The sequence below is a fragment of the Saimiri boliviensis genome, chromosome 2, assembly GCF_048565385.1.
Source record: "Saimiri boliviensis isolate mSaiBol1 chromosome 2, mSaiBol1.pri, whole genome shotgun sequence".
In the NCBI taxonomy this organism is placed as follows: domain Eukaryota; kingdom Metazoa; phylum Chordata; class Mammalia; order Primates; family Cebidae; genus Saimiri; species Saimiri boliviensis.
The window spans coordinates 215,938,046-215,962,267 of NC_133450.1; the positions used below are offsets into that span (position 1 = coordinate 215,938,046).

At 37.6% G+C, this 24,222-nt stretch overlaps 1 protein-coding gene across 5 annotated transcripts in view; it reads right to left on the reverse strand.

Annotated features, from left to right (window-relative positions):
* The window catches only part of STRBP (spermatid perinuclear RNA binding protein), a 172,644-nt gene that overhangs the window by 127,757 nt on the left and 20,665 nt on the right, over nucleotides 1-24,222 (reverse strand). Inside the window, exon 1 of one of the 5 annotated variants that reach the window (XM_039474643.2) lies at nucleotides 537-12,400. The exons of the other annotated variants lie outside the window; for them this stretch is intronic. The gene's annotated coding sequence lies outside the window, so the exon portion shown is untranslated. Of the gene's footprint in view, nucleotides 1-536; nucleotides 12,401-24,222 lie in introns of those variants that run through there. 5 annotated transcript variants of the gene reach the window in all.

Below are 24,222 nucleotides of genomic sequence, written 5' to 3' on the forward strand. Positions count from 1 at the left end.
AGACAAAACATGAAATCCCACCTCAAAGAGTTAATAACATTATAGGAAAGAGATACTTGTAACTGATGAGGTAGACTCAAACAAGAATTATACTGGGGTACAAAATCCTACTGAAAACAGAGTAAGATGTCAAAAAGATGTGACCAATTGGAACTCATATGTACCGCCAGTAGTAGTGGAAAGTGAAAAAAAGATACTTAAGAAAACATTTCAGCAGTCACTCCTAAAGCTGAACATACACAAAATCCATGACCCATTAGTTTCACTCCATGTTACATACCTATAGAAATACATATAAGTGTGTGTGTGTAAACCAGAGGACATGCAAAAATGTTCACAGCAGTACTTACTTGTATTAGCCAAAAACTGGAAATAGCCCATGTATCCATCAATAGTACAATGGATAGTGTTAAACAATGAAACAACAGGAAATCAAAAAAAAAATGGGTTCACAAAAATTGAAAGAATCCATACACACACAATTTTGATTACATAAAGTTTGAAAACAGGTAAAACTAGTCAAAACCAATGATTACCTGGTTGTGCAGTAATGAAGACGAGGAAAGAGGAGAAGTTTCCAGGGTGCTGACAATGTTTTATTTCTTCTTCCGATACTGGTCAAAAGGATGAATTTGCCTCATAAAAATTCATGAAGCTACACACACTTGATTTATGTAGTTTGTTTTATACTTTAACAAAGATTTTACTTAAAAAAGACAGATGGGAAAAAGGAAAACAGAAAAGTAAACTAGCATTTATATTCTAGTAAGTTCCTAGACACCATGAAAATTATTCTATGTAATCACAACTACCTCTGGAGGTTGTGGTATACATGTGTTATTTCCTTTTTCAGCCCCACATCTGAATCCTCTTTCCTACGCTGGGGGAATCCCCTACCTTATGAGGTGGAGCCTACCTCCAGATGGTGATTCAAAAGCAAATGACTCAAAGCTCGGTCCTCAGAAAATCTATTCTGGCAAGTGAAAGCAGCAATCACAGCAACTCAGTCCAGTTTCCAGAGACAGTAATTCTACTTACAGTGTCTAGCACCCCCTGATGGTACTGGCAATTCAACCTCCAGTGTCTGTGCCTAGAATCTTGTTCCTGGATACATAACTTTCAGCCTATTTCTCCAGCCCTCCAATATTCATAAGTTCCTTTCCTAGACTCAATTTCTGTTGCTCGCAACTAAAAGTCTCGACTATTACCCCATTTGATAAATGTGAAAAAAGGCTAATCACTGTGAAAAACAGTATGGTGGTTTTTTTTATAAAGTTAAATTAACTTACCATACAACCCAGCATTCCTACACCCAAGGTATTTGCCCAAAAGAAATAAAAATGTTTACAGCAACTTTACTCATAATGGCCAAAAACTAGAAACAACCCAAAAATCCATCAACTGGTAAATGAATAAACTGTAGTAAATCCATACACTGGAATACTTCTGGGCAATAAAAAGAAATGAAATCCTGATAAATGCAACTATGTGACTGAATGTCAAAAGCATATAGGCTAAACGGAAGAGGTTTGACTAAAAATGAGTCACATTTAATGACTCCACATATATGACATTCTGGAAAAAGCAAAAATAGAAGGATAGAAATCAGATCAATGATTTCCAGAGGCAGAAGGTGAAGGGAGGGAACTGACTCCAAGGCACCGAAAGGAATGTTTTACAGTGATGCAAATGTAACGTGATGGTGATTACATGATTAAGTCTGTCAAAATTCATAGAACTGTGTACCCAAAAAGAATGTATTTCACTATATTCAAAGTATTTATCAATAAAAATGACTTTTGAAAAAGGACTCAAGAATGGCCAGAAATCTTGCTCGAGGTCACATGTATACTAAGAAACAGATTCAATCTCAGGTTCTAATGCAGATGCCCATGCCTTGAAGGTTAAAGAGATCTTGCTAAAGGCACAGAAAAGAGAAGCCTGGGAAAGATAAGAGAAACTAGGTCGTCCTTTTTGTTTATCAAAATTTTTCAAGGCCTGCCTCAGACCCTGACTTCTGCCATATAGCCATCCATTTACTTATTCCACAAATATTTATTGAAAGGTTACTATGTGCCACGCACTGGGACACTTAGGTTACATCTGTAAACAAAACAGAAATCCCTGCCCTCATAGAGCTTCAGTTTAGCGGTGGGGAGAGGGAGGGTCGGTTGGGGAGGAAGAACAATATATTACTGTCTTAGTCCATTGTATGCTATTATAACAGAATATCACAGACTGGGTAATTTATAATGAGTAAAAATATATTTGGCTCATGGTTCTGGAGTATTCAAAATCCAAGACTGAGGGGCCACATCCGGTGAGAGCCTTCTTGCAGTGTCAGAACATGGTGGAAGGCATCACAAGGGCAAGAGAGAACAAGAGATCTAACTCACAGCCTCAAGTTCTTTTATAATCAGCATTAATCCATTTGTGAGGGTAAATTCCTCATAATCTAAACACTTCCCATTAGGTCCCACCTCCCCAAGCTGCTGCATTGGCGATTAAGTTTCCAATACACGCTTTTTGGGGGAGACACTCAAACCATGGCAATCATAAACATAAGTCAATAATGTAGTCAATGTTAAGTGCTATGCAAAAATTTAAAAGAGCAGAAGATGAATCCAGAATGTGGGAAGAGCAAGTTACATAATTAAAGGTAACTAGGGTAAGCTTACTGAATATGGTAAGCTTTGAGGAAATTTGAAAATGGTAAAGAACATTTCCAGCAAAAAGAACATCAAGTGTAAAGGCCCTGAGTCTAACGCACACCTGTTTGAAGAACAGCAAGGAGGTGAATGTAGTGAGCCAAAGGATAACGACAGCAGGTGTGGTCAGAGAGGTAATAGGGTCAGATGAAGTAGGGCCTAGTTTGGCTGTTACTTAGTAAAGGGAGGCAGTGCAGGCTTTTGAGCAGAAAATGCAGATGATGTAACATATTTCTTCTTCTTCTTTTTTTTTTTTTTTTTGAGACAGAGTCTCACTCTGTCCCTCAGGCTGGAATGCAGTGGTGCAATCTCGGCTCACGGCAACCTCCGCCTCCCAGGTTCAAGCTATTCTCAAACCTTGGCCTCCCGAGTAGCTGGGATTACAGGCAGGCACCCCACACCAGGCTAATTTTTCTATTTTTCGTAGAGACAGGGTTTCACGACATTGGCCAGGCTGGTCTCAAACTCCCAACCTCAGGTCATCCACCCACCTTAGCCTCCCGAAGTGCTGGGATTACATGCATGAGCCACTGCATCCGGCCTGATCTGACATATTTCTAAAGGATTATTCTGGCTGTGTTGAGCTAGACTGTTGGAGATAAAGACACAGCAGAGGATCTAATTAGGAATTGATCCCAATGATCCTGGTGAGACATGATAATCACACCAGGATGATGGCAATAGCAGAGGTGGTAAGAAGTATTACAACACTGCAGATACTTTAAGGTGAGGTCAACAAGACTTCCCAACAGACTGGATATGGGATGTGAGAAAAGGTGTGCAAGTTAACTCCATGGGTTTTGGCCTAAACAACTGGAAGATGGTGTTACCTTGATCAGAGATGTAGACCAATGGGTGGCACATATTTTAAAAGAAAGAAAAGGAGTTTGGTTTTAGACATGTTCCATTTAAAATGTCTAACATCCTGGTGAGTAGGCAGCTGGATACATGGCTCAGAAGGACAAAAAGAAGATATCTCAGCTAGAGATATCAACTTGGGAGCCAGTTCAAGGACAGTACTTAAAGATTTCTAAGTCTAGATAAAGATCCCCAATGGACACTCCAATTTTTAAAGGTAACAAAGGAAACTGACAAGGACTGACCAATAAAATGTGGGAGGAGGTGGTGCACACAACATGCAGTATCCTAGAAGCCAAAAGTGAAAAAAGTGTATTAAGGAGGAATGAATAATTAATACTGTCAAATGCTGCACACAGGTCAAACAAAATGAGGACTGAGAACTGTTTAACTTTGGCACTTTGATGTTACCAATGACCTCGTCAAGGGCACTTTCAGTTGAGAAGTTTGAGAAATAGAGGAAAAACCTGATACAAGTTGGCTTAAGACAGAACAAGATGAAGAAACTGGAACTCTGATGGGAATGTAAAATGGTACAGTCATTTTTAAAAAACAACTTGGCAGTTCCTCAAAATGTTAAACACAGGGCTATCATATGACCGAGGAAGTCTACCCAAGACATGTACCCAAGATATCTGAAAAGATACACCCACACAAAAATCTGAACACAAATGTTCACAGTGGCATTTTTTGTAACAGCCAAAATGTAGAACCACATAAATGTCCATCAATTGATGAATGACCAAACAAAATGTGGCATATTCATAAATAGAACACTAGCCATTAAAAGGAATGAAACACTCATACATATTACAATGCATAAACCTTGAAAACATTATGCTAAGGGAAAGAAACTAATCACAAAAGACCACATATTGTATGATTCCATTTACATGAAATGTCCAGAATAGGCAAATTCATACAGACAGAAAGTAGATTAGTAGTTGCCAGGAACTGGAGGAAGACTGAAACAGAGTGATCGCTTAAGGGGTACAGAGTTTGTTTTACAATGATGAAAATGTTCTGGAATTAGACAGTGGTGAGGGATGCACAACTCTGTAAATACACTAAAAGCCACTGAGTTGTACATTTAAAATAGTGAATTTTCATCCATGTGAATTATACCTCAAGAAATACAAGAGGAATTATGGGAGGAAATAAATTAAAAACAGTTGAATATAGACTACTCCATCTGTATGTTTCATTACAAAGAAGGGCAAAGAAATGGAACAGTAGCTAGCAATAAAAGTGAGATCAAGTATTTTTAATGTAGGAAAAATAACATGTTTAAATGCTGATGAATGAGCCAATAAAAGACAAAATATTGATGATGCAAGAAAATCTGTAGGGGGATTCTGAGGGCAATATCCTTGAGTAGTTGATAGAGGATAATATCTAGTACACAAGTGAAGAGCTTGTCTTTGATGGAAGCACATATAGTTCATCTATGGTAAGAGGAATGAGGACAGAATGCACAAGTACATGCTCCAATTTTCTTAGTGAAGTAAGAAGCAAGGTCATCAGTTGAATGGGAGAGACAGTATTATGGATTTTAAAAGGAAAGGGTTGGGGTAACCAACAACTGTAACTAACAGAGTGACAGAGTGAATGGACTAGGTACAAATGATTGCCTAGGAGCATTAAGGATCTATCTGAGGTTCTTACGAATTTTTTTTTTTAAATAAGTAAGCTCATTCAGCATAGGGTACGTGGAAGCACGTGTTTTCCAGCTACATTCAGATGCAGAGATACAGACGCAGATTAGGAGGAGTCTCAGATTTAACCCAGGTTGTAAGTTTTGCCAGGTAAGCATGATTAAAGAGTGGGAACTGAGGTATACACCGAGGAGTTAGCATAATGACTACGAAATTTAAGCTGAGCAAGGAACTTCCAGGATATAAAGGATGATGAAAAAGCAGTAGGATCAACGGATCTAGGGTCCATGATCTGAAAGATGTCCATAGAAAACAAGATCGCTACATGAACAGAGCTCAAGAAAATGGGAGGCCAATGTGTTACAAGAATCATTCTTTATGCTGAAGCCCAAGAAATAATTCCAGTCTCTGAACAGCAACTGATTCTTATAATTATCACATAACTTGACATTCCATTGTCATTTACATAGCCTTCTCCAATTCAAACACTGGCAAACCTATTACAAGTCCCAAGCATTTTTGTCTATTTTATCTAGTACTTAACACATTTCCTAATACACTTCTTGGAAGATAGTAGGTGCTAATAAATACTTATTGACAGATACAGATACAGGACCCTGATGGGTTATAAAGCCAAGCAGTGAGGGAATGAAATGACAGACAAGTAAGCAATTGTCCTTTCCATATCACATATATCAGAGACGGTTGCTCACCATTTACAGTTATCTGCCTTCCAGACCACATCACTCAATTCATTTACCAACCCTGTCTTTCATACTTATTTTTCAGACACTGTAGTTGATAAAGGCAATCTAGGTTTCACTGCAAAAACTATACACCAATAATTAAAACTAGGTAAAACATGGCCATTTCAGGTAATCACAGGAAAGTTTGTTTTAAAGTTGCTTTAACTAAATAGCTTTTATCTTCTATATACTTTTTCAAGAACACATGTGCATCATTATTTTAACATAAAGCGTACATACTTTTTAATTTTTCTGGTATTAATGGAGGAAAGTACAAGGTACAATAATTGTATCCAAAACAAAAAGGTTAAACCTATATTGGGTTCTAAAGCAATTAAAAAATCCTCTTTACAGAACTCTGGTCAGTCACATAATGTAGGCAATAAGTGATCTTTTTGTAACCCAGTGGTTCTTCAATTCTGTATATTACAAGAAAAAGCACAGGGAGCTTTTTAAGCTAGATATGGTGTCCTCACACCCCTAGAAGTCAATGTAATTAATCTGGGGTGGGATCCAAGTTATCAGTATTTTTTTTTAGCTCTACAGTGATTTTAACATACAGTGAGGCTTGAGAACTACAGACCTAATCTAATCCCTTCACCTGTATCAGCAGCCCATACTCCTCTACTGCACTTTGAATTTTACTGCACTTCCAACTGCCTTCTACACATCTCCATATGGAGGGTTGCACGGACACTTCGAATATAAAAGTTGAATCCTAAAGTTAGCATCTTCTTTCCCAAACTTATTTTCTCTTGCTCCTTTTTGGTCTTTTAGATTGTGAAATACAACTTACAAATGGTAAAATGCCTAAAACATATAAACAATTTAATAATCCTTAAATGGTATCCTTGTTGTCATCAGCCAAATCAAGACATATGAGACTGCCAATACCACAGTCTCCCATATTTCTTACCTTGGCTAGTATACTAGTTAATCCAGTTATCCAGGTCAGGAGACCAGGGGACATCATCTTAAGATTCCTCCCCATCCCCTGACATCAAAGAAATCACAAGTACTAAAGATTTTACTACCTAATTATCTTCCCTCCTCTTTTTACTGCCTTTTTTTTTTTTCTAATCCAAAGCATTTTATTGCTTTTCAAAAAGGGAACTATACATGGTCAGTATGATGAGGGGATAGCTTACTCCTCCCTGACCTTGGTCACAGGCCGCCAAAAGGAAGGACTGCTGCAGCCCTCCAGTAGCCACTGCCATCTTCCTCATCACTGTCCTTATCTTTGGAGTCCACAACCCCGAGTGGCTCCTGAGTATAGACTCTGTCAAATTCCACACTGATAGCAACAATGACTGTTGCTATTAACAGTCATTTTCTTAGTCTAAGCTCTCAAAAGATTTTCTGCCTCTGCCCCACTTGCCTCCAGTTCATCTGGTGAAATGATCTCTTAAGGAAACAAATCTTGATTGTCACCTGCCTTCCCTGACTCCCCGTATCTTAACAAGATAGGGTTCTCCATAAACTGGCCTGGATCTGCCTCTCTCTCTGGTCTCTAATGAACCTACCCCACTTCCAAACTTACACAGCAAATGTACCAATCTCCTTACAGTTACCTAAACACACTAAGCCATTTCCTAACTTTCTCCTACTGTTCTTCTATAAGGAATATCCTTCCTTCCCATGGTTGTACTTGAATTCATCTTTCAAAACCCAACTTAGCCAGCCAGGTACAGTGGCTCACATCTGTAATTCCAGTACTTTGGGAGGCTGAGGCAGATGGATCACTTGAGGTCAGGAGTTCAAGACCAGCCTGGCTAACATAGTGAAACCTCATCTCTACTAAAATCACAAAAATTAGCCAGGCTTGGTGACACATGCCTAAAATTCCAGCTATTCGGGAGGCTGAAGCAGGGTAATTGTTTGAACCAGGAGGTGGAAGTTGCAGTGAGCCAAAATTATGCCACTGCACTCCAGCCTGGGTCACAGAGTGAGACTCCATCTCAAAAAAAATAAATAAATAAACAAAAAAAAAACCTTACCTAACAATTTCTCTAGGAAGCGGTCCCTACCCCACACTCCATCTATTTCTATGGCCTGCTCTTGTCTGTATCAGTATTTATCACAATTGTAGTTATAAGCCATTTTCAGTGTCAGCCCAGGTTACAACAGCCCCCTACTTGTTCTGGGAATTGTCTCTTCTCTCCCTCCTACTTCACTCCATCCACAAAAGTAGGCTTCCAGCAGCTCAGTCCTCAAGCAAGCTGAACCAGGGCGGGGCCCATCAGATTCTACTTCCCAGGTAGAAATGAAATTATCAGAGAAAACTAGTATGTCTGTGTGAGAATTATTAGATGTAAAATAAAAGCTCTAGGGACAGCCATGTTCTACCATTTGTACTAAAATGAGGAAAAAGCAGATCTTCAAAGAAAAAGAATGAAGTGGGCAGAATAAAACAGAGTTAGGAAAAAACAGTCCTGTGAGCCTTCTAGTTCTTGGTTCCAGCCGTTCCCAAAGCCCCACTGAAATCCTGCCCTCAGGTTCTGTAAGCAAGAGTTATTATCTGTAGAAGGCAGCTGATTCTTATTTGCAACTAAAAGCTCCAAATAAAACACTACTTTTTTAGACATCTCTTTTATTTCTCCTACTAGCACCAGGAAGGCAGAAACTGTCTTATTCATCTCTCTCTATCTGCAAAGACCCTGAAAACTGCCAGGTGTTCAAATTAATGACTGTCATTCATGGCACTGTAACAGTTATGCATTTTTATGTATGTAAATTTTTCCCTCCTTTTTAAAAACGGGTAAGCCGGGCGCGGGGGCTCATACCTGTAATCCCATCACTTTGAGAGGCCAAGGCGGTGGATCACAAGGTCAGAAGATCGAGACCATCCTGGCTAACAGGTGAAACCCTGTCTCTACTAAAAATACAAAAAATTAGCCGGGCATGGTGGCATGCACCTGTAGTCCCAGCTACTCAGGAAGCTGAGGCAGGACAATCACTTGAACCTGGGAAGCAGAGGTTGCAGTGAGTCCAAGATGGTGTCACTGCACTCCAGCCTGGGCAACAGAGCAAGACTTGTCTCAAAAAAAAAAAAAAAAAAAAAAGATGGGGTCTTGCTCTATCATCCATGCTGGGAGTACAATGGCATGATTATAGCTCGCAGCAGCCTAGTACTCCTGGGCTCAAGTGATCCTCTCACATCAGCTTCCCAAGTAGCTGAACTACAGAGGCACATACCACCACATCTGGCTAATTTATTTTTTTAGAGATGGGGATCTCACTATGTTGCCCAGCTGGTCTCAAACCCCTGGCATCAGGCAATCCTCCCACTTCAGCTACTCAAGAGTCACTAGGGTTACAGGCTTGAGCCACTATGCCTTGCTTAGGTGTATAAATTTTAACTTTCAGAAGCGTTAACAAGTATTGAACTCCAGCTAATTATATGCATGTCAAAATGTTCAGGGGGTAAACTGTAAGGACAGCTGCAGCTTATTTTGAAATGAAGCAAAAAGTAAGATGTAAAGAAGGCTGAATAATGGAGTGAATAGACGGATGTAAGATACAGTCAATAAAAGATCATGTTAACTGCAGAATCTAGGCTGCACTATATGTAGAATATATGGAGTTTCACTATACAAGTCTTTCAACTTTTTTGCATGTTTAAATATTTTCAAAATAAAATGGAGAAAAATGTAACAGCAATACATCTGCATTGACTTACATGGGAAAGTCTACATAAATAAACATGGTCACGTTAGCTCATTTCACTGTCTTCTGTCATGAAATGGGAGTTCAAAGAACTTTAATAATAGTTGACTCTCTTTTCATTGCACAGTATGTTTTCAAAGCGTTTTGTCTTTCCAGTTCACATGCTGCTTTTAAAGTGGCAACAGTGAGGCACAATTCAAATGTAAAACTAAATACTTCCAACTTCATGCCTCCTTTAAAACTAGTTTTAGAAAACATATTACAGTTAGATTGGATAATTCAAACCAGTTTTCTGTTACCAAGACTATTCATAAGACAAAAAAAAAAAAGAGCTGGCAGCTTTAAGACTGTTAAGTTTCTCTTCACAAGACAGAAAAACATGAGAATCACAGACTGCTAAAACTGGTCAAAAAGACTAATACTGTATAGAATTCTTACTTTCCAAAAAGAAAACTAAGACTCAAAGAGGTAAAGTATCCTGCCTAAGATAAGCGAGTAACTTTGTAACAAGGCTCAGACTCAAATCCTGGACTTACCACTAAAAATCCAGTATTCCCCCCATCCTAGTTTGTAGTCTTAAATCTTTTTTTTTTTAAGTAATAGTATATTAAGTGCCTAGTCACAACATAAACATTTTGTATTTGTTCAGACCGGAAGAGGTGTCTCATGCCTCTAATCCCAGCAGTTCGGGAGGCTGAGGGAAGCAGATCACTTGAGGTCAGTAGTTCAAGACCAGCCTGGCCAATATAGTGAAACCTCACCTCTACTAAAAATAAAAAAAATTAACTAGGCATGGGGGTATATGCCTGTGATCCCAGGTACTTGGGAGGCTGAGGCTGAAGACTTGCTTGAACTCAGGGGGCAGAGGTTGCAGTGAGCCTGGACAGACACCAGAGTGAGATTTCATCTCAAAATATATATACATATATATTGTATCTCTTCAACTGGCTTATTTTTTGCAGGGTGTACTGGGCATTTAGGTTATAAATACAAGTGAACACAGGAAACAAATTGCAACCAGTATTCAAATGACATACCTTGTAACTCACTGCAACTGAACTTCACTAAAATGACCTGAAAGTGTTGTTCCATCATTTTAGGCAGATAAAGATGCAATGACAGAATTTTAACAACACATTTGCCAGCATTCCTTGTCTGTGGTAGAAGGCAAAATTTTACATGTAACTTTTCTAAAAAGTAGGCAACACACAGCTACAGAAGCTGAAGGATAAGCCTTTTTTAATTCAGGGTTTGTTTGTTTTTTTCATCTTATATGTATATGTTTTTTCATCAGTATGCATATGTTAAAATAATGGATTACGGAGATACAGATAACTGTATTCTTGCAAAACCATTAAAAGAATGCTAGTCTCAATTAGACTTCACTGAATTTATGATACAGCCTGTTTTATTTCTATTGCTATTGTCAGGCAACTGGAAATCTAAGAATCTGGATGAATTAAGAGCCAATTTCAGCAAAAAAAGAAAACATTATCCCAGAGAAAACTGAAAATCTAGGTACAATCTGAAAGAACTAAGAGACAACTTTAGGGGGGAAAAAAGTTATCCCAGAGAGCTATTGGTCATTAACCACATGCAAAAAGAATGGTACTTCTTTGTCTGATCTCTTACTTTCATAGCAAAACTAAAGCTGTAAAGAATATCTAAAACGTATTTTATGGAAAATTAAATTCAAATCATGTTATTTCTATCTATTAAAATTCAGCTATACTAAAGTCGCTTCTTCTGAAATGATTTAGGAATACAGCACTCAGCAAAATACAGCTCCAAGAAAAATAATCAAAAATAAGAATACCAGAATGAGTTTGCTACCTATTATATTAAAATAGGAATATGTAAAAGGCTCCACCTTACTTTCTGATTAATAATCCATCTGCACAAATACTTATTATTTGCCATAGTGCACAGCTTCCAATCCCTAAAGCAGATAACGACAAACTGCAGCTAAACATGCACTCCCAAGAACATTTCAACATTGATGAAAACACTCAAAATACTGAGGAATGATACTTTACCTTCTGTCAGCAAGGAGAAAGGACTCCTCCAGCTGCTCCAAAGTAGAAATTGCTTCCAATTTCTTGAGTAGCATATAGTATAAAATAGTTTTACCACAGAGTACAGCAAATTATTGGTGAAATTATACGAACACTGTATTTCATAATACATGCTACTTATTTTTAAAAAATTAAGTGCCCCAATATATAATTTCTATTTTTATTTCCTATTTTATTTCTATTTCATTTGCTCACTTTACATGTCATTTTATCTACTGGAAGCCAAAGCTATCAAGTATAATTTCTAAAAAGAGTAAAACCTGTTACCCAGTATTTTATAAACTGATATATCTAAAACATGGTATCATTTATGAACATCATGATGACTGTGAGGCAATACAAGTTCTTAATGTATCTTCTGAATCTTCAAAATGAGATCAAATTATAAATAATTATCATCATATGATAGTAATTTGTCAGTATAGTATACTGGACATTGGTAGTATTAGACACCCTAAGAAAGGATACAAGAGTAGTGACTACAGCAAGTATAAAAACTGTTGGCTAGAATTTTCTACCAAAAAAAAAAAAAAAAGAAAATCAGTGGGCTATACAAACTTCACTGACTCTGAAGCCACAATGCCTGGATTTGAGTCCCAGCTCTTCAACTTTCTAGCTGGTTTCATTCAATGTTTAACCACCTATATCTCAATTTTCTCCTTTACAATGGGAATACCATCACTTACTTTATCTACTTACCTTTATAAGAAGCAACAGTTGGGGCCAGGTGCGGTGGCTCACGCTTGTAATCTCAGCACTTTGGGAGGCTGAGGCGGGCAGATCACTTGAGGTCAGGAGTTCAAGACCAGCCTGGACAACATGGTGAAACCCCGTCTCTACTAAAAATACAAAAATTAGCTAGGTGTGGTGTCACACACCTGTAATCCCAGCTACTAGGGAGGCTGAAGCAGGAGAATCCCTTGAACCCAGGAGGCAGAGGTTGCAGCAGTGAGCCAATATTGCACCACTGGACTCCAGCCTGGGGGACACAGCCAGATGCTGTCTCAAAAAAATTAAAAAAAAGAAGCAAGAGTTGAATGTGTGTAACAATACTTTGCAAACCTTAGCAGGGAGCTATTCTAACATTCCTACTGAAATCTCCAGTGTTACACCTGTGGCAGAGACTGCTAACTACCAAAATCCACTGTGTTTCTTCCAAATAACAGAGTTGTAGCTAGGACAAGGCTCTGACCTTTACATTCTGTAGCTTAAAATGCACTCCCAAGAACATTTCAACACTGATGAAATACTCAAAATAATACAGAATGACACCTTACCTCCCAGTGTCAGCAAAGAGAAAGGATGCTCCAATTCCCAATCCCCTGCAGCTAGATGAGGCAATGAGACTAAGCCTTCAGCAATGGAAGTGAGGAGAAATTGCATCTGTACAACTTTCACCACACTTGCTTAAGATAAAATTTCTTACTCTGTGGTTCCAACAAGAACAACCCTGAAAGCTGTGCATTCGCAATGGTACAGTCACCATTCACCTACATCCCTACATGCCTGCATAAAGGACAGCCACATGCTTATGTGGAACACCTGCCCTCGACCATTATGCACTGAATTCTGGGCTCTAATTCAGCAGCTGGGTTACTTAACTAATAAAATGGCAAACCCTTACATAGGGAGAAGGGTGCAACTATAAAATCCCAAACAGGAACAAGCTCTTAATGCTCTCACACAAGGTAACACATAAAAAATAAAGTCCTCAATAGGACAGAGTGTTCCAGAAAGGTGTTATCTGAGGGGACTGTAAAGCATAGTAGATAAGAGAATAGGACCTGAAGTCAGACCACCTGGGTTCAAATCCCTGCTCCTGTGTAAACCTGGGATTGGAACTTATCCTTTCTGTCTCATCTGTAAAATGAGAATAAAAGCAGGACTCACCTCACTTAATTGTTGTGATGTTTAAATGAAAACTCCACATTTTAAAGCTGCTTAGCAAAGTGCATAGCACACAGCACCCAGTAAATGTTAGCTTTTCTTATTTAAAATCTGGCCAAATGAGGTAGCTCATGCCTGTAATCCCAGCACTTTGGGAGGCCAAGGCAGGATTCCTTGACACCAGGAGTTCAAGACCAGCCTAGGCAACACAGCAAGACTACCGTTTCTAAAAAATACAGTAACACATGATACAGCACAATTTCACTGAGGTGATCATGTATCAATAAGGCTACTAGAATGCTATCAAAGATTCTCTACAACCTACTTAGTGGTGCAGTGTTCTAAAAGATATGTAATTAAACCTAGATTCCCTTAAAGGCAAACTAAGAGCCATCCAACTTTCAGTAACCAAGGAAGACAGCTACATAAAAGCAGCAAGACCTAGGGTTTACCTACATATAAAACCATTATAATGACTAAGAGAGAACAGTACATTGTACTAGGGCGCCCTAATTTCAGCACCGACTGTACAGGAACTCTGATAGCACTGTTTTTCAAAACAAAGAGTCATCCTAACATCCCACATATGCACATGAATTGATAAATAGTTAAGTTTCAAATAAGCTAAGATGAGAAGACGACTACCCAAAGAAATCTCAGAAATTTGCCCTGCCTTTTAACAATAAATCTTACAGCATGAAACAGAGCTTTATTATTTTTACACACAAAAGAGAAAAGTTGTAACAGAATTACAGTTAAGTATATAATAAAAACAACTTCTTTTTTTTTAAAGACACCTTCAAAATAAATTCTACATTAGAATGTCATCTGGGAGCAGGCACAAGTTCAATAAATTGTAGAGCAGGAAGATAAATTTGATTATAACATTACAAAAGTTTCAGAATGAGAATCTTTAAGTATTACTAAAGATTTCCTTCGCAGTGGCAGTAACATTTATGCTTCGCTGTGTCTAAAAATAAACAATACATAAAATAAACATCTTAATATGGAATGCCTATTGGGCTTTCCCTTTGTCTATCCAAATCTTAACCTTTTCTCATGGGCCACATTTAGACTTATTGCCAAAACAAAGGCCTGTCCCTATGACAAGCCTCTGCCGAACTGATTTGTACCTGATACCACAAATTTAGGACCAGGGCACAGAAGGTCTTGCATTTTCCCCAACTTCTTATGAATATGACTTATTACTGACAGCAAAAACTCCTGAAAGGCAAGGACTGTCATCTCTTTTTTCTATGTTATTCTTGTAACAGGAGCAGAGTAACAATATCACCTACAATTTACTAAATGTCTGGCACTAAGCTAGGAACTATACAAGTAAGTTTTAAAGGATAGTTATATTTAATAAATCCAAATTACTCAATGTAACACCAGAATTTATGAAATGTTCCTAAAATGATATCTGCAAACTAGCCCCCGACATAAGAACTAGTATATTACTATTACTGCTGAAACTATAAACAGTCTTATCTTTGTAGAAGACCTGTGAGGCAAGTACAGGAATGCCCCTAAAGGGATACAAGATCAAAGAAGACATGGATTCATCCAAGGCCACAAACTATTGAGTCCTCACTCAAACCAGGTCTTCTGACCAAAAAAGAGCCCATTTTCTTTCCACCATACCTTACTCAATTATGGCATTTGCTCTTCTCCTCTACCCACTAAGTCCTACTTATTCTTCAAGTTCAAACTCCTCCAAGAAATCCTTTCCAACAACCATAGCTTATTCTTTTTTACTTTTCTTTTCATCAAAATTCAATGAAAGCAAGGCCTGTATTTAACATTCCATTTATCTCCTCCAATTTAGCATTATGCTAGACCCGGAGTAGTTACTCAATCACTTAATATACTGTCTATTATGCTTTCTTGATGAAAACCATTAATTACATTGTTATGTATAAAAATGTTATTGTCTGCCCACCACACTAAAATCTACAGATCTTGCATTTTCTTTAATGTTATCAAGTCTATGAATTCAAGGAGGCAAACTAAAAGGAGACAGAAACACAGAGGACATGTTTTACTAACTTTTCACTAAAAGCAAATATCACTAGCTAATTTTCTCACAGAAAGTAGTTTCTATTATTTGTCTCCTCTTATCTTTCAACAGGACTGATATAATCAATGGACATCACAAAATTCTGGTTTCAGTGAAGGCACTGATAGAATTCTTTTTTTCTATATCCTTATCTTTCTATAACTTTAGTCACAAATATAATAAGAACATCAATGGCTACACCTTCCTAGGCTTTGTTGGCTCAGCCTTCGCCTCCTCCAGACCTCATAATGTGCCAGTGCTCCAAGGCTCTGTCCCAGGCCCCCTTCTCTTGTATCACATTGTCTTCTAAGCAGCCTCTCCCAGTTTCATGACTCTCTATAATATCTACATACAAATCACCACACTATGTTGACAATCCTGACCTCCACCTGTACTGCAAACTTGTATATCCAACTGATGGCAGACATCAGTTAAAACATAAAAGTGATTAAAACAGGAGTATCAACCAGGCACAGTCACACATGCCTATAATCTCAGCACTTCGGGAGGCTGAGGCAGGAGAATCCCTTGAGCCTAGGAGTTCAAGACCAGCCTGGGCAACATAGGGAGAACTTATCTCTTAAAAAAAAAAAAAAAAAAAAATATATATATATATATATATATATATATACACACACACACACACACACACACACATATATATATATATATATATATATATATATAATTAATTAGCTGGGTGTGGTGGTGTGCATGCCTATGATCCCAGCTACTCAAAAGGCTGAGGAAGGAGGATCATTTGAGCCCAGGAGCTCGAGGTTGCAGAGAGCCATGATCATGCCACGGCACTTCAGCCTGGGTAACAGAGTGAGACTTTGTCTCACCCCAACAAAAAAAAAATCAATTTTTTTTTCTCCAAAACATATCTTGTTCCTCTCCCAAGTCTTACTGATCTCACTGAATATCAATAATTATCCACCCAAGTTTTAAAAGGAAAAAGAAAATCTAGGCATTATCTTTGATTCCCTTTTCCTGTGGCCATGAAATACAGAACACATCCTGTTGACTCTACCTTGAAAATATATCCTGAATGCTTTTCTAGAATAATCATCTTTCACCTGGTCTGAAATAGCCCCCTAATTCATCTTCCTGCTTTTGTTCTGGCCCCTCTTGATACAGCAACCTTTTCACGCCCCTAATTGAAACATTCCAGTGGCTTCTCATCACCCTCAGAATAAAAATCATACTCCTTACCCTGGCTTACAAAGACCCAGCTGATCTGGCCCCTGCCTACCTCACCAACCTCATTTGTACTATTCTCCCTCTTGCTCATTATACTCCAGACACCCTGTACTCCTTTTTAGTTCCTTCCATACCCACTGTATCCCTAGCTGTTCCAGTAGCTGTTCCCTCTGCCTGGAATAGTCTCCCTTTTCTTCAAAAGTCTGGTTCTTTCTTGACATTCAGATCTCACCACTACAAACAAGATTTCTTCAGAGGCCTTTCCTGATCTAATCCATCAATTAACCACCCCACTATTTCAAGGTCAACCTGTTTCAATTATCTCCATAGCACTTAATTGATGTATATTGTTATTACTCATATATTATCTCTTCATCAGAATGTAAGGTCAATGAGTAGGGATCTTTACCACTGTATTCTGGTGCCTAAAACAGTGTCTGGCCCATAACAGAAATTCATAAAGATGTTAGTGAAAAACGTATGCATAAATGAATAGCCAGGCGTGGTGGCTCATGCCTGTAATCCCAGCACTTTGAGAGGCCAAGGTGGGCAGATCACTTGAGGCCAGGAGTTTGAGACCAGCCTGGCCAACACGGCGAAACCTCGTACTAAAAGTACAAAAATTAGCTGGGCATGGTGGCATGCACCTGTAGTCACAGCTACTTGGGAGGCTGAGGCAGGAGAATAACTTAACTTGGGAGGCAGAGGTTGCAGTGAGCAGGTATCGCACCACTGCTCTCCAACCTGGGTGACAGAGTGAGACACTGTCTGGAATAAACAAATAGAACTGAAATGAAATGAATCAACAGTTTCTTCCACTTCCACAGCTCTACTAAATGATGGTTTTTTAGCACCAAAAAGGGAGGGAGGGCTAAAAAGTTTAACATTTTGCTAATTACAAAGAACTCTCTCCATACAATTTAAGCAATTTTAATATTTTCTCTACAGAACTACTTCTTTCTAATCTCATTCTAATCTATTAAGATCCAATGGTAGATATACTCCATAGACGTCATTCTTCCCAAATTGATCTATAGATTTAACAAAATGTTTACCAAAATTTTTTACAGACATAGCCAAACTTATTCTAAAACTTATATGGAAAGACACAAGACCAAGCAAGAATAGCTAAAACAATTTTTTTAAAGAATAAAATGGGAGAAATCATTTTACCAAATTTAAAGACTAATTATATAGCTATAGTAATAAAGATTGTATGGTATTGGTAGAGAAACAGACACAGAGATCAATAGAGTAGAATAAAGAACCCAAAAATAGATCCACACAAACATGTCCAACTAATTTCTTAGAAAAGTGTATGAGCAATTAAATGGAAGAAGGATAGCCCTTTCAATAAATGCAGCTGGAGGAATTAGACATCCATAAGACCAAAAAAAAGAGCTTTCATCTAAACTTCACTACCAAAACCTGACCTGAAATTAATCACAGACTTAAAACTATAAAACTATGAGGAAAAAAAAAATTGGGGGGGCACAGGGCTAGTTGAAGAGTTCTTGGACTTGACACCAAAAACAAGATCCATAAAAGGAAAACCTGATAAACTGGACTTGATCAAAATTAATTTTGTTCCATGAAAGACACAATTAAGAGAATATAAAGACAAGCTACAGCCTAACTGCAAACCAAATACCCCATAAAGGACTTCCAACCAGAATATACAAAAAATCCTCAAAACTCAACAGCTTAAATAAAAATAAAAAAATAAGCAATCCAATTAGAAAATGGGCAAAAGACATGAATATTTCACTGAAAAGGACGGATGGCAAATAAGCATATGAAAACATGTTCAAAATCATTATCCAGAAACATGCAAAATAAATCACAAAGAAATATCACTACATATGTATCTGAATGGTTAAAATAAAAAATAATTCATTGCTGGGGGAAATATAAATCATACTTGGGAAAAATTTGGAAATTTCTTACAAGGCTAAGTATAATCTTAGTACACAATACAGGAATTGTGCTCCTAGATATTTATCTAAATGATCTGAAAACTTAAATCCATACAAAAGTCCACACAAATATTTATAGCAGCTCTGTTCATAATTTCCAAAATCTGGGAACAACTAAGATGTCTTTCAATAGGTGAATGGATAGCCAAATGTTGATACAATCACAGCTGAATACTGTGGTTCATCCGCTGTAGAATATTATTCAGCAATAAAGAGAGATGAAGGGAGAGCAAGAGACACCAAGCCATGTAAAGACATAGAGAAACCTTAATTGCATATTGCTTAGCAAAAGAAGCCAGTCTGAAAAAGCTAGATACTATATACTTTCAACTATATGACATTCTGGAAAAGGCAAAACTATGTTAATGGTAAAAGGATCAGTGGCTGCCAGGACTTGGGGGAAAAGGAGAGCTGAACAGGTAGATAACAGATTTTTAGGGCAGTAAAACTATTCTGCATGATACTGTAATGGTGGATACATGTCATTATACATTTGTTGTCAAAACCCACAGACCTGTACAAGTCACAGAATCCTAATATAAGCTATAGGCTAGTTAATAATAATGCATTAATATCACATTATTGTTCATCAATTTTCACAAATTTACCATGGTAATAGATATTAATAAAAGGGGAAAGTCATGAGGGAAGAAGGTGTATGGGAACTCTCTGAATTATCTGCCCAATTTTCTGTAAACCTAAAACTGCTCTAATGAAGTCTACCAATTTTTCTCAAAAAGTAGTAATTATGTCAAATGCTGGTAAACATGTAGGGAAACTAAATCACACATACACTGCTGGTGGAAATGTAAAACGATACAGCCACCCAGAAAAAGTACAGCAGTGTCTGAGAAAACTAAAAATGCATTTATCACATAACCCAGCAATTGTACTCTTGGACATTTATCCCAAAGAAATGAAAAATAATGACCACACAAAAGCCCGTCCACAAATGTTCACAGCAGCTTTATAGTAATAGCCAACATGGAAACAATCCAAATGTCCTTTAACAGGTGAATGATTAAACTGTAATACTTACCTACCTACCATGGAATACTACTTAACTATAAAAAGGAACAAACTACTGATACAGTCAACAGCTTAGACAGATCTCAAAGGAATTAGCCTGAGTGAAAAAGCCAAGCTGAAAAGTTTACATACAGTGTTATTTCATTTACATAACATTCTTGAAATGATAAAATTATAGAGATGGATTATTGAGTACATTATTTCCTACAGCAGTATGTGAATCTACAACTACATCAAAATAAAAAGTTTTATAAACTCCAAAGGTAAAGATATATTCTCTTAAATCAAATTATTTCCCCTTGAGTGGGCTAACAAATTTCCCAGAGCAGGAGTTCTCGGCCTCAGATGCACGCTGGAATTACTTCTAAAAATCCAGAGCTTAGGTAGCATACCAAACCAATTAAATGAGAATCCCTCAAGGTGAAATCCAAGCATCTGTATTTCTTTTAACTCTCAGGTAATTCTAATGTTCAATCAAGAATGAGAATCAGTATCCTCCAGAGCTAAAGAGTCTTTTTAAAAGCAAACCTTTACTAACATGCTAATAAGATTATTAACAGTTGTTAAGGATCTGGCTGTTAACAATTCACTAAAAGCCGCAAAAATTATTCCACTGATAAATGGAAACTTTAACCCAAACTTCACTCAGCTTACAGAAATAAAAAAATTTAGCCCAAAAAAGACAATAGTTCATTATGGTTTATTTTTAAATAATGTTCCTACTTGGCAATGGAATTTGAGTCTGAAATTGAATGGTAGGTTCATTTTTATCTGTGAAACTTCTGTAAGTACAAAAATGGAACTACTAATCTGGCTTTCCAAAATCTTTCAAGCAAAAAGGTCACCATACTCCATTTTAGATTTAATCTAAAATCAAAAGGAAAGATTTAAAATAACCTCATAACTTTCACAAATTTACCCACAGACAAATCATGAGAACAAGGTACAAAACATGAAACATTTTGAATGAAGTATTCTTTTCCAACTGCATGTGAAAAGGCGACATGGACAGCATCACAAAAACCTTAATTTAAAACTAAATGTCATACAAGAACACCCATATACACCCAAACAAACCCACATACCACATAATTCAACACATCCAGGCAGCAATAGCTAAATAATGGAATAGCACGAATACTGCAAGGCTTCTGGCAGACCAACGTGGAGTCGCTGACATTTCCTTTGCCTTTAACAGCACCTGTTACATTACTTATGTAGTTTTTGGTTTTTAGGTTTGTTTGGCGTTTCATCGGTGGTTGAGGTTATGAGATTCCAATTATACTGTATAAATTATTAACTTAAAACAGATTCTTGGCCCAGGAAAATTAAGTAAAACAACAATACTATAAAATGATAGACTTTCACAGTTGTGTATTGCTTAAAACATTAACGTGATAAGGCCGTTTTAAAATATGTATAATCTTTTTACAAGTTCAGAAGAACCACAAATTATGAAGCTACAAACCACCAGCTATTCAAAGGAAAATTGTAGCTTATAAAATACTGGCTGAGTGCCAACACAAATGAATTTTTTTCCCCTCAAACAAGTTTTGTAAGCCAAAATACTGTTTCAAAGGTGACTATAACCATTTCATTCAATCAAGTAGTAATGTTATTAAACAGTAAAGGTAAGTCAATTCTTGGTCTAAAACAACCTGTTTCAAAGGTGACTATAACCATTTTATTCAATCAAGTAGTAATGTTATTAAACAGTAAAGGTAAGTCAATTCTTGGTCTAAAACAACCTGTAAAAACCTACAAACTATTTCTCACCAATATAGTAAAATATCACCTTGAATGTGGAAATAGAGATCTCGAAAATGTTAATCCATTACTATTTTACCAAATTTAATCAGGCAAGTAATTAAATAACATCAATAATTTAAAAAAAAAAAAAAACTTTTGGAGTCCCAATACCAATCAATGAATTTATTATAAAAGGGGAGAATAGCCACCACCCAATGCCCCACCTCCCACAAAAGTCTGTCCCTTGAAAAACAGCAAAAACTCCTCCACAATTCAAAAATATTTTTTTTTCAACTTACTGCTCAAATGGAAAGGTAACAGAAGACAGAGAGGTGAATTCAAATCCCAGCTGTACTATTTCATTTTTATTTATTTTTATTTTATTTTTGAGACGGACTTTTGCTCGTCACCCAGGCTGGAGTGCAGTGGTGCGATCTTGGCTCACTACAACCTCCACCTCCTGGGTTCAAGCGATTCTACTGCCTCAGCCTCCTGAGTAGCTGGGGTTACAGGCACCTGCCACCATGTCCAGCTAATTTTTTGTATTTTTAGTAAAGATGGGGTTTTATCATATTAGCCAGGCTGGTCTTGAACTCCTGACCTCAAGTGATCCACCCGCCTCAGCCTCCCAAAGTGCAGGGATTACAGGTGTGAGCCACCGCACCCAGCCTCCCAGCTGTACCTTTAACTAGCAAGCACCTTGGGCAACTAATCAGTCCAGGCCTCAGTTTTCTCATTTATAAAATGGAAACACCATCACTCACCTTATGGTGAAACTGCTGTAAGGATCTAAAGATGGAATGTGTGTAAAATGCATACCACAATACCTGAACAGAGTAATAAGTGTCCCATAAATACAGGCCAGAATAGTTGAATTACTGCATTCAACAAATGGAGAAATCAGAATCTCTAAAATACACAGATTGAAAATTTAGATGTCATACATAAATATACCTAAAATACACAGACTGAGAATTTGGATGTCTTAAGTAACATAAGAGCTGAGTTGAAAAACTTGTAACAACAACGATAATAGTAGTTGCCATATGAGTGCCTTCTACTGTTAGCCACTTTATATTTTTTTTTAATCTTTATAATAATTCAGTAAAGGAACAACTAAGCACAAGGTATAAACAAGGTGTTTCAGGAAGCATTAAAACATTTCTACGAAGTCTTGAGTGGAGATCTTTACTCTGTATATGTATATATTTTTCCCCCAAAGCAAGTTATCTTGAATATTTCTATTCTATTCTAATGAGATATATTCCAATAAATGCAAGTAATATACTCCTATCTATGTGATCTTGGCATATTTAACTTAGTCTTTTCTCATCTATCAAATTAGCAATAACATATTTGTCCTACCCCTATTGTGTTGAATTTTTTTAACGCAAATAAAAGCCTGTGAAAAATACTGGAAACTACACAAACCTATACAAATAGGGTAACAATGTGAGAATAAAAATATAAATTACAACATAATTTTGTAGCCTAACACAATTATTCTATATTAATTCTCCAGTATAACCTGATGTAATATACCTGAATGAGCACTCCAATTTCCCATAATAAAGAATGGTTTCCGGCCGGGCGCGGTGGCTCAAGCCTGTAATCCCAGCACTTTGGGAGGCCGAGGCGGGTGGATCACGAGGTCGAGAGATCGAGACCATCCTGGTCAACATGGTGAAACCCCGTCTCTACTAAAAATACAAAAAATTAGCTGGGCATGGTGGTGCGTGCCTGTAATCCCAGCTACTCAGGAGGCTGAGGCAGGAGAATTGCCTGAACCCAGGAGGCGGAGGTTGCGGTGAGCCGAGATCCCGCCATTGCACTCCAGCCTGGGTAACAAGAGCAAAACTCCGTCTCAAAAAAAAAAAAAAAAAAAAAAAAAAAAATGGTTTCCTCTCTCCTCATATATCACCTTGTTATAGAGAACTTGCATTAGTCATGTTTTTACAAGATTATATGTCTTACTCCTTCAGCCAGACTATAAACTACTAAAGAGAAGGAACCCTTTTTCATAATTCATATCTTTAGCAGTACCTAATACACTGCTTTGTCTACAAAAAGCACTCAAATATTTAATGACCAATTCACCACATTTCAAAATTAGATAGCTCTTTTTTTTTTTTTTTTTTTTTTTATGAGAGGGAGTTTCGCTCTTGTTACCCAGGCTGGAGTGCAATGGCGCGATCTCGGCTCACCGCAACCTCTGCCTCCTGGGTTCAGGCAATTCTCCTGCCTCAGCCTCCTGAGTAGCTGGGATTACAGGCACGCGCCACCATGCCCAGCTAATTTTTTGTATTTTTGGTAGAGACGGGGTTTCACCATGTTGACCAGGATGGTCTCGATCTCTTGACCTCGTGATCCACCCGCCTCGGCCTCCCAAAGTGCTGGGATTACAGGCTTGAGCCACCGCGCCCGGCCTAGATAGCTCTTTACTTCAAGGAATAAGACGGTTTCTAAGACTAAGGCTTATATATAGCAATCCATTCCATAGTAATCTCCAGATTATCTATTATGAAGGCTGTAGACCAAGCCACGTGGCTCTTACCTGTAATCCCAACATTTTGGGAGGCTGAGACAGAAGGATTACTTATACTCAGGCATT